Consider the following 15,000-nt stretch of genomic DNA (forward strand, 5'->3'; position numbering starts at 1 on the left):
GAGGAGGAGGAGGAGGAGGAGGACGGAGTACGGTGGTGAGAGAGAGAGAGAGAGAGAGAGAGAGAGTAGATTCACACACACACACACACACACACACACACACACACACACACACACACTAAAACGAAAAACACAACCAAGAAAAATAGAAAAGAGACGAGGCAGGATCCTTAAAACCATCTTATCTTCCACCACCTCCTCCTCCTGTCCGTCCCTCACCATCCTTCTTTAGCATTACCTTCACCAGCATCATCATCGTGAGCTGTAATATTATCTAGCGTGCCGAGAAGAAGGAGGAGGAGGAGGAGGAGGTGGTGGAGAAGGAAAAGGTACTTGACTTGACGGACAGAATACACTCTAGTCAAATTGGCACAGAGAGAGGAGAGTGTGTGTGTTAAACGTCGAGATTTCCAATTGTTTGAGTATGCTAAGAGGACGAGGCAGGATGGATCGGCTCTCGGTATTCCATCCTGTCGAGATTGAAGCCTTTTGACTGACTGACTGACTGACTGACTGAATGACTGACCGACTGACTGAATGGTGACATGCTACACGTGGCCTTATGCGGTATGGTCAGTGGTTAGTTTGGTTAGGTGAAATTAGGTCTTGGTGTCGAGATTGAAGCCTTTCTAACTCACTGAATGGTGACTAAACGTGGCTTTCTACGGTAATGATGGTCGTGATGGTACTTAAGTTAGGTCAAGTTAGGTCGGGTCAAGAAAGGTTAGGTTAAGTTTGGTTAGACTGTCGAAACTGAAACCTTTTGACTGACTGACTGAATGGCGACTAAACACAGCCTTCTACGGTACTGATGGTGGTGGTGGTGGTGGTGGTCATGCAAGGAAGGGACCTGAGGAGCGAGGGGCAGGAGGTGACCTGATAGCGGCCTCGGGGTAGGAAGAGCAATTTATTTCTCATCCACGTCGCCAGCGAGATGAGACGCAGCGGAGGAAGGACGAGAAGGAAAAGGAGGAGAGGAGGATCGAGGCGAAGGAATACGAAAAGGAGATGAGGGCGGGCGACAGGAACTAGGAGAGGACGGAGGAGAAGAGGGAAAAGGAGGAGGAGGAGGAGGAGGATAATGGGGAGAGAGAGCAAGAACTGAAGGAACGGGGGACGGCGAACAAGGACAAGACAAAGGAGCGCGCTAAATGACCGTGGACAAGGGAAGGTAAAGGATGGAAATAAAGTGGGGATGAAAATAAGGCGGGACAAGAGAAAAAAAAATAGAAAATACGACACAAGACAAGATGCTTCTCTCAACGCAAAGAAAAATAAAAAGGGGAAAAATGAGAAAAAGCACGAAAACAACCACGACGGCCACATTGTTCCCTCCGCGCACACACACACACACACACACACACACACACACACACACACACACACACACACACACACACACACACACCAGTTACGGGCAAGTTAAATTAACTCCGAACCAGAAGAAAGCAGAGATCCACAATGAGAGAGAGAGAGAGAGAGAGAGAGAGAGAGAGAGAGAGAGAGAGAGAGAGAGAGAGAGAGAGAGAGAGAGAGAGAGAGACCCCTCCTCCTCTTCCTCCTCCCTATCATGACCGCCCCGCCCCACCCAGAGTGCCGCGTATTAAACTCTTTACAGGCCTCATTACCGGCCGTGTCACTGGATTGGGGGAAAAGTGCCGCGGTGTGGGGTGCCTGGGAGTGCCAATGAGAGGAGAGGGAGAAGTCAGTTTGTCAGTAATAAACACACATATATACACTCACAGATACGTTGACTGAATCAGAGAGAGAGAGAGAGAGAGAGAGAGAGAGAGAGAGAGAGAGAGAGAGAGAGAGAGAGAGAGAGAGAGAGAGATGGAATTAACCTCCCATCTACCTAACCTTTTTATGGATTTGACTTCCATTTTTCTCACGTGTTAGTGGTAAAAGTTGAAATTAGTCGCGTGGTATAGCCAGCAGTCAGTACCTCCCTCCCTCCCTCCCTCTCCCTCTCCCTCTCTCTCTCTCTCTCTCTCTCTCTCTCTCTCTCTCTCTTGGGAAGGGAGAGAGGCAGGGAGGGTGTTCTCTGCGGGGTGGCTTCTGAGGGTGGTCTGTGAGGGCGTGGGAGTGAGGCAGTGAGGGAGAGAGAGGTGCGTGGGTGGGAGAGGAATGGGAGGGTGGGAGGAGAGAATGGGAGAGTGGAGAGTGCACGCAATGGGGTTCCGTTCTTGTATCGTTGTTATTATTTATTTCATATTATTTATTTATTTATATTTCAAGGGAGGTGGAATATTATAAGTTAAAAGAGGGATGTAGTCTTAATTCTCTCTCTCTCTCTCTCTCTCTCTCTCTCTCTCTCTCTCTCTCTCTCTCTCTCTCTCTCTCATGCCCACAATACATTTCCCTCAGTCCTTTACCGCCCAAAGGTCAACCACCACCACCACCACCACCACCACCACCACTACCATCACCACCCCAACGGTATTACCACAATCCACCACAACTCAACGAACCTAAACCGCACACGCCGGCATTACCACAACCACCACCGCCACCACCACCACTACCATCATTATCGACACACCCACAAACACCACCACCACCGCTACTACTACTACTACTACTACTACTACTACTACTACTACTACTACTACCATGCATACGACCACAAAGCATAATCATATCTCTTTTCCTGCCAGTATTCAACGTCTACGGAGGAGGAGGAGGAGGAGAAGGAGGAGGAGGAGGAGGAGGAGGAGGAGGAGGAGGAGGAGGAGGAGGAGGAGGAGAAGGAGGAGGAGGAGGAGGAGCCACGCCCACAAGCGACTCCTCAAAATGCCTCAGTGAGCTCTTAACGATGAAATTTATGAGTGGCATCGCTCAACACACAAGGAGCGCGTTCGCCTATGTAGTCTCCGCTGTTTACCTGCTTGACGGGAGGAGGAGGAGGAGGAGGAGGAGGAGGTGGAGAGAAGAGAGGGAGAGAGGTAAGGCAATGTGAGGATGGTAAAAGAAATGAAGGAAAGGATGGAGATGTATGTAAGAGGGAATATAAGAGATGAGTGATAAAGAAGGAAGAAAGGAAGGAAGGTAAGAAGTAAGTAAGGAGGGACGGAAGGAATGATGTAGAGAAGGAAGGAAGATAAGGAAGAGAGAGAGGAGGTGATGAAATACAGGAGGAGAAAGAAACGAAGGAAGGAAGGATGGAAGGAAGGAATAACAAAAAAACATAAAAGAACAACAAAGAACAAGACAAAGAAGTAAAGAATAAAAGGGAACAAACTGAAATAAAAAAAAAAAAAAAGATAACTGTAATAAACCAGAGTTCGTTTTCTTTTGCACTCCACACCATTCCTCAGCTCCTCGTTTTCTTTTGCACTCCACACCATTCCTCAGCTCCTCGTTTTCTTTACGCCTCTCCCACTTCACACCTCGCCTCTGCCCATTCAAACACCTATTACATATCTCGTCAACGCCATGCACACTGCCACTCACACCCACTCACTCCTCACACTGCAACTCTCCCCCAGCACCATTCATAACTCTCACACATCACCTCTCTCTCTCTCTCTCTCTCTCTCCTGCATTACCTCTCCCTCTCACTATCACTCCACTCCTTTCCTCTTTTCTCCTTCATTAGAAACAGTTTGTGCTCCCTCGTGTACTCCGCCACACTCCCACGCCCTCTCCCCGCTACTCTCCCGCCCATACAATGATATAATCGTGTTTAATCTTCCCATTTCCCTCCCCTCAGAACTCCCCTCACACACACACTCACACACACACACACACACACACACACACACACGGTCATAAATTACTGTAATAAATATCCATGTCTAATATTTTCCTTCCTGATTATTCAACTTTTTTTCGTTTTCAATCCTCTCTCTCTCTCTCTCTCTCTCTCTCTCTCTCTCTCTCTCTCTCTCTCTCTCTCTCTCTCTCTGACAAACAAACTTTATAAAATGCACGTGTCCCTCCACAGAATATAACACAGATATAAGATGGAGCTCCTGACGGGAACAGCCGCCGCCACTGTGCAACCCCCTCCCTACTCCTCCACCACGCAGGACACGCCACGCGGTGCTCTGCTCTATAAATCCATGGATGAGCCTCGACTGGATGGCAGGGACGGCAGAGAAAGGGTGGCAGGAAGCACGGAGCAGGGGCAAGTCACTAGGGCAGGGGAAGGGAGGGCCACTGGCTGAAACTACTGAAAGAGGAGAAGGAGGAGGAGGAGGAGGAGGAGGAGGGCAACAAGGAGGATGATGGGGAAGGGAAAGGAAAATGGTGTCGGCTCAGGAAGAAATGGGATGGAAAGTTAAAAAAATAAAAGAGAAAAGGAGAGAATAAAAGAGAAAGAGAGGGAGAAAAAAGAGAATGTGAGCTTGGCCGTGATTGAAGAAAATCCGAGGAATGAAAAGTGCATTAGAAGGAACCGGGACCAGGGATCAGCGGTGAGGAGGAGGAGGAGGAGGAGGAGGAGGAGGAGGAGGAGGAGGAGGAGGAGGAGCAGGAGCAGGATGAGGAGGGGGTAGAGAAGGAGTAGGAAGACGTAATTCTCTCTCTCTCTCTCTCTCTCTCTCTCTCTCTCTCTCTCTCTCTCTCTCTCTCTCTCTCTCTCTCTCTCTCTCTCTCTCTATTCCTCCGGGGACAGTCAGGTCGCGCCCTTCGTCCTTAATTTGTCACCGGCATTAATGTTCCCTTGGCGCCCTTCTCTCCCCTCCCTCTCCCTCTCTCTTCACCCCTCACCTAATAATCTAACTACAACTGGCCAATAGCCCCGCGGAATCCTCAGTACTTATGAACCTAATCACGAACCGAACCCCACGGACACACCCGCCAACCGACCCACCACGCCTCGGTTCACGTCCTTACGCCCCTGTGCCCTTGTGTCCCTCCCTCCATGCTGCCCCTGTAGGGTCTTCTGTAGGCGTGTGTTGTAGGATGTAATGTGGTGAGGCGTCCCTGCCCTTCTGTCCTTTATTACATTGATCCTTAACACTGACCTCTCCCTTCCCTTCCCTTCCCTTCTGCATCATTTACCCTTCCCTCCCTATTCACACACTTCCTCTATCTATCTGTTCGCCATTTTCTGTAGCACACTTTACTCATTTTCTCTCTGTCTTTCTTTCCTTCTTCCTTCCCTCTCTCTCTCTCTGTCTCTCTCCTTTTTCCTTCTAGTGCACCCGTTACTGTTTTCCTCCTTTTTCCTTTTTCCTTCCTTTTCTTTTTTTTCTAGCATGCATTACTTATTTTCCCTTCTTTCTATTTCTTCTTTCTTCATCTCTTGGTTCTTTATATCCTTTCAGCACGTCCTCTCCTCTTCTCGTCTTCTTCCTCCTCCTCCTCCACGCCTCGCAACGCACCCTCTTCGTCGACCACGTCAGCACCTTTTTCCCTCGCCACTTCTGAGCAGGACATCCTTTCAAAACACCTTCTCATTTTGTACCATTCCGCCCTAGACACCCCTTCTCTCTCTCTCTCTCTCTCTCTCTCTCTCTCTCTCTCTCTCTCTCTCTCTCTCTCTCTCTCTCTCTCTCTCTCTCTCTCTCTCCGCCCGCTGCCGCCTGTTTGCTTACCTTTGACAGGTATTTGGATAGGGCGCATAATTGACTAGGCTGGCAGGCCCTCGCGAACAGGCTCTGCTACCCCTACGTGCTGGTTTTTTCTATGTGATGCCCTCTCCTCCTCCTCCGCCTCCTCCTCCTCCTCTTCCTTCTCTACCTCTTCCTCCCGTTTTTTTTTTTTTCTGCCAATCTCCTCCGCTCACCTTTCCTGTTCCTGTTTACGGTTTGTTCCCGATGCTGTTCCTCCTTAATCTATCACTTCCATCTATCTGCCCACTCGCCTCTCTCTCTCTCTCTCTCTCTCTCTCTCTCTCTCTCTCTCTCTCTCTCTCTCTCTCTCTCTCTCTCTCTCTCCGTCTCCGCCATGTAGTCCGTTTCTAGCCTTAGTTGCTCTTATTTTTATTATCGACCGTCATTATCTGTTTAACTTGCCAGTGAGTCCCTCTTTTTTGCTCTCTCTCTCTCTCTCTCTCTCTCTCTCTCTCTCTCTCTCTCTCTCTCTCTCTCTCTCTCTCTCTCTCTCTCTCTGCTACTACGTGTGGAGTCAAATTATTTTTTTTCTTCTTTCGTTTCCCTTCTTCCATTTCCATCTTCTCTTTATGATCTTCCCCTTTCACGTGTCATTTCCCATTTTGAAGATCTCTCTCTCTCTCTCTCTCTCTCTCTCTCTCTCTCTCTCTCTCTCTCTCTCTCTCTCTCTCTCTCTCTCTCTCTCTCTCTCTCTCAGGAGTCGTGTAAAGTTTGGGGCCGCAGAGGACGGCGCCGTAAATTAATAAGAAGGGTCGAGGCAACACGTCTTGGCCTCGTAAAGTGAGAGAGAGAGAGAGAGAGAGAGAGAGAGAGAGAGAGAGAGAGAGAGAGAGAGAGAGAGAGAGAGAGAGAGAGAGGCTTCGGATTCTATGAAATTATTTGTCTTTCATTTTGTCTTGATCTCTCTCTCTCTCTCTCTCTCTCTCTCTCTCTCTCTCTCTCTCTCTCTCTCTCTCTCTCTCTCTCTCTGTCAGCGCGTCCCTTTCAACCATTCATCTCCGCCTCCTTTTTTTGTCCGCCTAATTCACGCGGCCTCAAACACCCTGCCAGTTTAACAGAGTGATGGGCGGGCAGACAGAGAGGCTGGCAGGGAGAGGATGACAGGGAAGACACCGCTTGTTACGTCTGCATTTCTGTTCTAAGCTAGGAACATAAGAAGGTGAAGGAAGCTCTAAGAAGCCTTTAGGCCTACACGTGGCAGTCCCTGTATAAAAGCATCTTATTTCTACCTATCATACGTATCCTAAATCTATCTAATCTTCTTTTAAAAGCTCCCTACTGACACAGCACTAACAACGTGGGTAAGCTTCCCTTCGTTTATAATTAATTCTTAGTGTGTAGCCTGCGTTCTATCTTATATTATTAAAACACTCCACCTTGTAGTTTACTTTGAACGTTCTCACCTAATCAATCTTTTATGATTAAGTGTGCGGTGGGTGTAGTGCAGCTTGAGGTAGTGTGTGTGTGTGTGTGTTGTGTGTGTGTGTGTGTGTGTGTGTGTGTGTGTGTGTGTGTGTGTGTGGTGTGTGTGTGTGTGTGTGTGTGTCAGCCAATGATCTATCGCCGTTGCAAATAGCGGCTGAGTCATGCAAGATGGTGGTGATAACGCTGCTTAATCAAATTACTAAATTGACAGGGACAGACTACAGGGCTTAGTTAAGTAGGGAGACGAGTGGCGCGCTGGGAGGAGTGACGGGGCTGAGGCAGGGAGGCAGGGAGGGAGGGAATGAGAGAGAGGAGGAGGAGGAGACCTGATTAGGGAACCGAGAATGTTTGATGGATAGGAACAGGTATAATGAGAGAGGGCGGGGATAAGAGTAGTACCTGATAATGTGTGTGTGTGTGTGTGTGTGTGTGTGTGTGTGTGTGTGTGTGTGTGTGTGTGTGTGTGTGTGTGTGTGTGTGTGTGTGTGTGTGTGTGAGAGAGAGAGAGAGAGAGAGAGAGAGAGAGAGAGAGAGAAGGTACTACCGTGTATGTGTGTGTGTGTGTGTGTGTGTGTGTGTGTGTGTGTGTGTGTGTGTTCAGTCAGCCCCAGCCGCCCATCCTTCCCCTGTCATTCCCCTGCCAGTCCCACCACCGGGCGGCCGCTCCACTGACCCAAGAGAAGAGCCGCAAAAACAAAGCAAAAAAGAGACATGTGATACAGATAAGCGATAGGGCAGCAAACGACCGCCATATCCTCCCTCTTATCTTCCTTTTGCTCCCCTTTACTTTCTTACCTTCCTTCTACTGTTAGCTTTTTATTTATTTTTTTCTGGTTCTTTATCTCTTTCTCTCTCTACCGTAGCGTGCCTTCCTTCTCTCTCTTTCTCTCAGTCTCTTCTGCCACACCCAATCCTTCCCTTCAACTCCTTCCCTTATCCCATTTTGTCTCCCCGAAGGTCCCTGATTCTTCTCTCTCTCTCCCCCGTCGCATGTCACCCCTAAACCTCCCTCCCCTTCCTATCCACTACCTCTTTTTGGTACAGAACAGAACCTCCATTGACTTATGAAATGCGTCGTAAATTTACTTCTACGCCAGGCCCTTCCTACCTGCACTCCTTACCTGTCCGGGCTGTGGAGACGAGGAGGCCCGCAGGCTAATGAGGTAAAAATGTCCGGCCGCCGCGGTTCCTCCCAGACGCTGCCCAGACTTACCCGTGTCTTGAAACCCTCAGTAGTCTAATATAGGGCGATTTTCAAAGGCCACACACAAAGGTTATTATTTTTTGGATGTTTTTTCGTATCATTGCTTCGGAGGACTTGTTAAACTATCAATATAAGTAATAGGTTTTGTCTCCTTGTCTTGAAACGCTTAGTACTCTCAAAAGAACTAGTTTTTAAAGGATATAAAGGTGATTATTTGGGTTCCTGTTGTTGTTTTTTTCCATTAGTGCTATGGAGGAATGGTTAGACTATCATAGCGAGTCTAAAAAACGGTCCTGAAATCCCTGACATCCTGTACTGAAGCGTATTGAGAGTTATAGACCGTACTCTCTAAAGCGGACTAATTGTCAAAACCCAGAGAGGTGAATATATGGCTTCTAATGAGTCTTTTTCATATCACACTTGCAGATAACTTACTAAACTATCACTTCGAGTCTAAAAACACGCTTGAAAACTCTGACATCTTGTACTAAAGCGAATTGAAAGTAACAGAGGTGAGACATTGAAGTATTTAGGGATGCCGTTCACAGCCGCTACCTTGGCCGATCTCCCGCAGCCTTGTCGCCGCAGCCCCGCCCGCCACCTGCCCCGCCACGCCCCGACACCGCTCCACTCCGTCCACTAAAGAGCCTCCCCAGTGTGGTTACGTCCCGCCTCCACTGTTGTTGTTGAGAGGACCTGTGTGTTTTTTACCTGGTTAACGTACTGACTGACTAACTGGCTGTCTGGCTGTCTGTCTGGGTAATTAAGGGAGTGAGTAGCTGGGTGGCTGGCTAACTGGCTGACTGGCTAACTGGCTGACTGGCTCAATGTCTGGTTGGTTGACTGACTGACTGACTGACTGGGTGGCTGACTGACTGGATGACTGATTGACCCACTGACTGACTGACGAATTGACTGACTGGTTGACTGATTGAGTATCTCTCTCTCTCTCTCTCTCTCTCTCTCTCTCTCTCTCTCTCTCTCTCTCTCTCTCTCTCTCTCTCTCTCTCTCTCTCTCTCTCTCTCTCTCTCTGTAAAGTGCACTTGTTAAGCCCTTAATTAATATGTCCCTCTGTTCCTCCTCATTCTCCGCCTCCTCCTCCTCCTCCTCTTCTTCCCCCTCCTTCTCCTTAACATGCCTCTCCTCCTCCTCCTCTTCCTTCTCCTCCTCCCTCCAGCAAGCAGCGGTGAAGGACAAGACAAGTTACCCGTCCCGAGGCGCCTCCCGGTGAAATAAGCGGTGTCGGGCCAAGGACGCGGCGGTATCCTATTAATAATATCACACGCATAACCAAACATAATACCTGGTGAGTCTTGCCGCGATGCAAATCAAGCAATCATGTGTCATTAGGTAATTAAGCCGCACTGGTTTATATACATAAGCTCGTCATGCCTCGGAGATAATGCAACGATTACTTCATTAGAGAAAAAAATTATATAGATGTTGCTTCTGTGTTATATATATTTATTTTTATCTTATTATTATTATTATTTAATTATTTATTTATTTTATTATTTTTTTTCAGGTAGCTGTTGTGTTTGAACTGCCTGTAATAATTGAGTGCAAAAATATAGCGATGCATTTTACCGCATTGTTTGTGGCTCGTAAACAATCCTCTTTACGGCGGCGCTGCTGTGGTGAACGAACGAGGCGCGGCGGCGGCGTGCACTTACAATATCTGCCTGTTTACTTATCTACTTATTACGGATAATCATCACGACGCGCGGACCTGAAATGTAATCTATCGCTTATCATCGCCCATCAAGCTGCTGAGTCCCCGAGATATACTGCAGCTCTGGATCTCGTAAAGGAAAACAGCACTTCGTAATTCAACTGGTATCTGACATCACGAGCGTCACATTGCCCGCAGCGGCTCGTGGTGTCTCCCTTGTTACTTTCTTCATCCACGTCTCCATCGGCCGCTAGCTGAGGAAATGAAGGGGTAAGAGACGAGGATGAGGGAAAAATATAATGGATGAAAGAGGAATGTGCGAACAAGATGATGAGGAGGAAAGGGCAAAGGTCAAGAAGATGAGGAGGAGTGGAGACAAGGAGGATGACGAGTGAAGAGGGTGGGTAATGTAGACGAAGGAGAGGATGGAGGAGAAAGAAAAAAGAGGAAGAGAGAGGTGGAATACAAGCAAGGAATGGAGGTAGGCAGCAGAGCGAAAGCGGAGAGAAAGGAAGACAAATGAAGGGAAGGAAGGAAAGTCAGAGAAGGCGGAGGAGGAACGTGAGGGGGCGAAAGACGGCAGTGAACAAACAGCGAAGGAATCCTGAGCTAGTATGATGAATGAGCGCATGACGGGAGGAGGCGGGAAGGATACTACTGCTTTCCACCTTCCATATACCCTACTCCCCTACCGCTCCTACCCCACCCCCATCCCGCCGCCTCTCCTTCAGGCCTTTGATGCAGCAGGTCCTCAATCACCAGGCACCTTGGCAGAATTAGGACGCACGCCTCGCCGGTCCGCGTGTGATACATAGACTACCTGCCGCTGGGATTACCCGTGACAGGACGCCGGAAGGTCCTGCCCCGCCTCAGTTCATCTCGCACGCCAGTCATGTAACTCACCCTTATGATATTCCTCCCAATAGCTCCCTGACCTGCGTAATGCACCTCCGTCCTGGTAATAAATCAAGTGATCAATATATACTCGTAAGTTACTCAACATAATAACTTTGTCAGATTCTGGATAAAACATTGCCAGATCAAAAGTCCTTCCGTATGTTTCTTTTTATTCTCCAGGGAAGTGTAAAGGAGGGACAAAAAGAAAAGTGGCACAGCAGGAGTTAAGAGAATGAGAGACAGGAATAACTTACTCCATGAAAAGTGGTACTATGGTAGGAGCTAGGAGGAGGAGTAACAGGAAGAACGTGCTACACCCCTAAAAAGAGAGAGGTGCTGCGGTAGGAGCTGGGATGAGAAACAGGAAACACCACTACGTAACCTCGCCAGGCATAACAACGCTGCCTTCACGCCACAGCTCCCTCGTGACGTCACCTTCACGCCATGAGCCCCACGCGGCCACGGCACACCACCTGTTCCCACGCGCGTGAAAAACAGCGAAGGTTTACTAATAGACGGCGATCCCACGACGAGACTTTTCATCCTTCAAGAGGCGGACGATCTCAGGCGATACCAACTTCCCAAACATTTCAGAGTCATGGAAGAGAGACTCACGAACAAAGGAAGAGGAGAGGAAAATTGATAAAACGTGAGGACTGGCGAGGAGTTGAGAGCTCGTCTGTGTGTGTACCCTTAAGTAAAATGACTGCCAGGAACCCTTAACAGAACCTAAAAGGACCTCCACCCTGCCACTCACTAAGGACATGACCATCACTCCGTCCCAGCCACACCTGCCCAACTAAGCCACAAAGAGACACATCCGCAGAATCAAACGTAAAAAAAATCAAACTTTCGCAAGATAAAAACAGACGTGAGGGAAAGAGTGAAGTCCTTTAGTGGTAAAAGTGCATAACGAGGCGACGTAGGATGGTGGGTGAGGTCAAGGGAGGTCAGGTGGTGGTGGTGGTGGTGGTGGTGATGTCCTGCTCGGCCTCTCCTCGCATTTTCTCGCGTCATGAAAGCCTGACCTGAATTTTTCCCAGCTTGAGGGGCTCTATATTTCATAATTCTCCTTCACCTTCCACCTTTTTCAAATATATTTTATCTTAAGCCAGCAAGGAGAGGCTCACGCAGGCTGGTCCGTCTTGTGGTGGTGGTGGTGATGGTGGCGGAGGCGGCTGCGGCGGCGGTGGTGGTGGTGCCCGGGGCGTGCGGGAAGGGCCAGCCAGGTGTGTCCAGCCAGCAGTAATTAGCCACGCCGGTGACAACCTCAGCACATCCACGACCTGAGTAACTTAGTGCCCGTCTACGTGTGTGCGTGTCCGTGTGTGCGTATCCGTGTGTCCGTGTCCGTGTGTGTGTGTGTGTGTGTGTGTGTGTGTGTGTGATAAGACTGAAGGACTGTTTCTATACAACTCGCAATAAACACAAAGGACTTGCTGTTCGTTTTTATTTATACATTTTACTTGATCTATTTAATAAAACAAACACGTGGAGGATAAACTAAGCACACGCATCACATATTATTGTTCACAGAGTCCTTCACCTTTGTCCACACACACACACACACACACACACACACACACACACACACACACACACACAGATAACAACATACCTGCAGCCAATACAGGTTGATTAGGTTTCTCATTAGCATGGAAACGTAGATTATCCGACTCACCTGACCTCTGACCACATCACAGGTGTTCTTCTCTCTCTCTCTCTCTCTCTCTCTCTCTCTCTCTCTCCTCTCTCTCTCTCTCTCTCTCTGTCTCTCTCTCTCTCTCTCTCTTATTCCATATTCAGCCTGCTATTGAACCTTGGAAAAAAAAGCGCACACACACACACACACACACACACACACACACACACACACACACACACACACACACACAGAAACACACACGACTGAATATTAAATTTCATAACAAAGGCGATGATCATGAAAAACCCTCCACGAATCCAGCACGTTTTTAAAATAAGGAAAAGAAAACAATGAGAAAGCAACGAAAACCCGGACGACGCAGCGAGGCAGGACGACGAGGAGAAGGAGGAGGAGGAGGAGGAGGAAGAAAAGTAAGAAGAAGAGGAGGAGAGAAGGAAAAGTAAAAAGAGGAGGAGGATGAGGAAGAGGAGGAAGAGTAGGTACGAGAGGGCATGTGAGGAGGGTGAGGGAGGGCATGAGGCAGGCTAGACGAGGCAACAAGAATGAGACAGGAAGAAGAGTGAGGCTGACAAGCGAGCAAGGAAGCTGGAGAAAATGAGACAGGCGGAAGCAGGGAGGGAGAAATGGAGGGAGGAAGGCACAGGAGGGAGGTACAGAGGGAGGGAGGAAGGCACGGGACGGAGAGAACAGAGAGAGAAAGAAAGCAGATTTTTGTGAGAGAACGGAGAGAGAGAGAGAAAAGGAAGGGAGAAGAGAAGAGGGAGGGAAAGCAGATGGTTGTGAGGCTGATGGATAGAGAAAAGGGAGGGAGGGAGGGAATGAGGGAATGAGGGAGGGAGGCATGACGCTGCAAGGTGTGGGAAAATGAGGCGCGGCAGACAGGTGTGAGGAAATCTGAACAGTGAGGCAGGTGAGTTAGGGGATGCCGCAGGGTTATGAGACAGAGCGGTAGATTAGGGCAGGAAGGAGCGAAGGGTGCATGCAGTTTATGGCCGGGCTGGGAGGTGGGTGTGTGCGGAGTGAGTGGAGTGCGTTGGAGAGATAACTATGGGAAGAGGGAGGAAACGTGATAATGAATGGATGGGAACAATGAGGAGAGAGGAAAATGTGTGTGTGTGTGTGTGTGTGTGTGTGTGTGTGTGTGTGTGTGTGTGTGTGTGTGTGTGTGTGTGTGTGTGTGTGTGTGTGTGTGTGTGTGTGTGTGTGTGTGTGTGTGTATTCTGTTTACAATATTTATGTTTCTTTTTCATGTTACAGGATATAGAATTATTAAAGAGAGCAAGAGAATCATTTTAAGTGACTGGAACAATTGAAGGTCATCGAGAATCGGTTGAAGTGTTTGAATATTAAAATTAAATATAACTCCAATACAGGACAAAGCCATCACATGCTCTCCACTTACCCATCAGCTGTTCGTCTACTCCAGGCCATCCCCAGCAACACTTATGCAATCTTAACTCAAGGAAGGAAAAAAAATGAAGCTTTATGGAGCGTGGACACATTATGAGGCATTAGGAAGCATTAGGAGACCCTGGTTGATATAGAACGAGACATGAGGGAGTGCTGCAATACCCCCATGAGTGTTATGAGGGAGATGAGAAGCATTATGAGTAAGTGAATGTTAATGGGCCGTATGAGGCAATGAGACTCGTGCAATGAAAATAATGAGTAACAAGAGGGAAACGAGACAGAGGACAGACTGCACGAGAGAATTATGAGTGAGTCAAAGGAAAAAAAATAATTATTAGGGAAATAGTTAATGAAACACAAGGCATGATGGGTGCTTATAAGGGCATTGGAGGATATGGGGGACGGGGGACAAGGGGGATGACGCTCGATACCTCTGCCCCCTCCTACCCCCAGCCCCGCCCCGCCCCCTCCGCCCCCCATGAGCCGCACCACAACGCTCAGCCTCATCACAGCGACCATCAAACCGTGTAATTACATCCTCATAAAACCTAAGACTAGAGAATTATATATTTTTCTCTAATTAATTGATCGCTGGCTTGGAGGGAGAGAGACAGGGAGTGGCACGGAGGGAGGGAGGGAGGGAGGGAGGGAGGGAGGAAAGACTGACCACACACAGCTTCACGGGTCATGGCGGGGGTCAGGTCAGGCCGCGTCTTAAAAGTAAAGGAAGAGAGAGAGAGAGAGAGAGAGAGAGAGAGAGAGAGAGAGAGAGAGAGAGAGAGAGAGAGAGAGAGAGAGAGAGAGAGAGAGAGAGAGAGAGAGAGAGAGAGAGAGAGAGAGAGAGAGAGAGAATGAAAAAAGAAAAAAAATACAAACATTCACGAGAGTTTTCAGTTGTTCACCTCAAAACAAAAGAGAAAGATAAAAAAAATTACATTAACACTATTATTTCCCATTCATACCACCACCACCACCACCACCACACAACACAACACCACGTTAACCCCAATGCATTTTCTGACGAACCTCAAGTCACCTGAAGATCCGCGCCTTTACACACCCCTTCCCCACCCTTCCCTCTTTTCCCCCATCGCACTCCCTCTCGCGCAGCCATTAGAAGTGAGGCGATGAAGGCGTCCCGGGCACCACTCACTGGCCGCTCTG

This window comes from Scylla paramamosain, chromosome 9 (assembly GCF_035594125.1).
Source record: "Scylla paramamosain isolate STU-SP2022 chromosome 9, ASM3559412v1, whole genome shotgun sequence".
In the NCBI taxonomy this organism is placed as follows: Eukaryota; Metazoa; Arthropoda; class Malacostraca; order Decapoda; family Portunidae; genus Scylla; species Scylla paramamosain.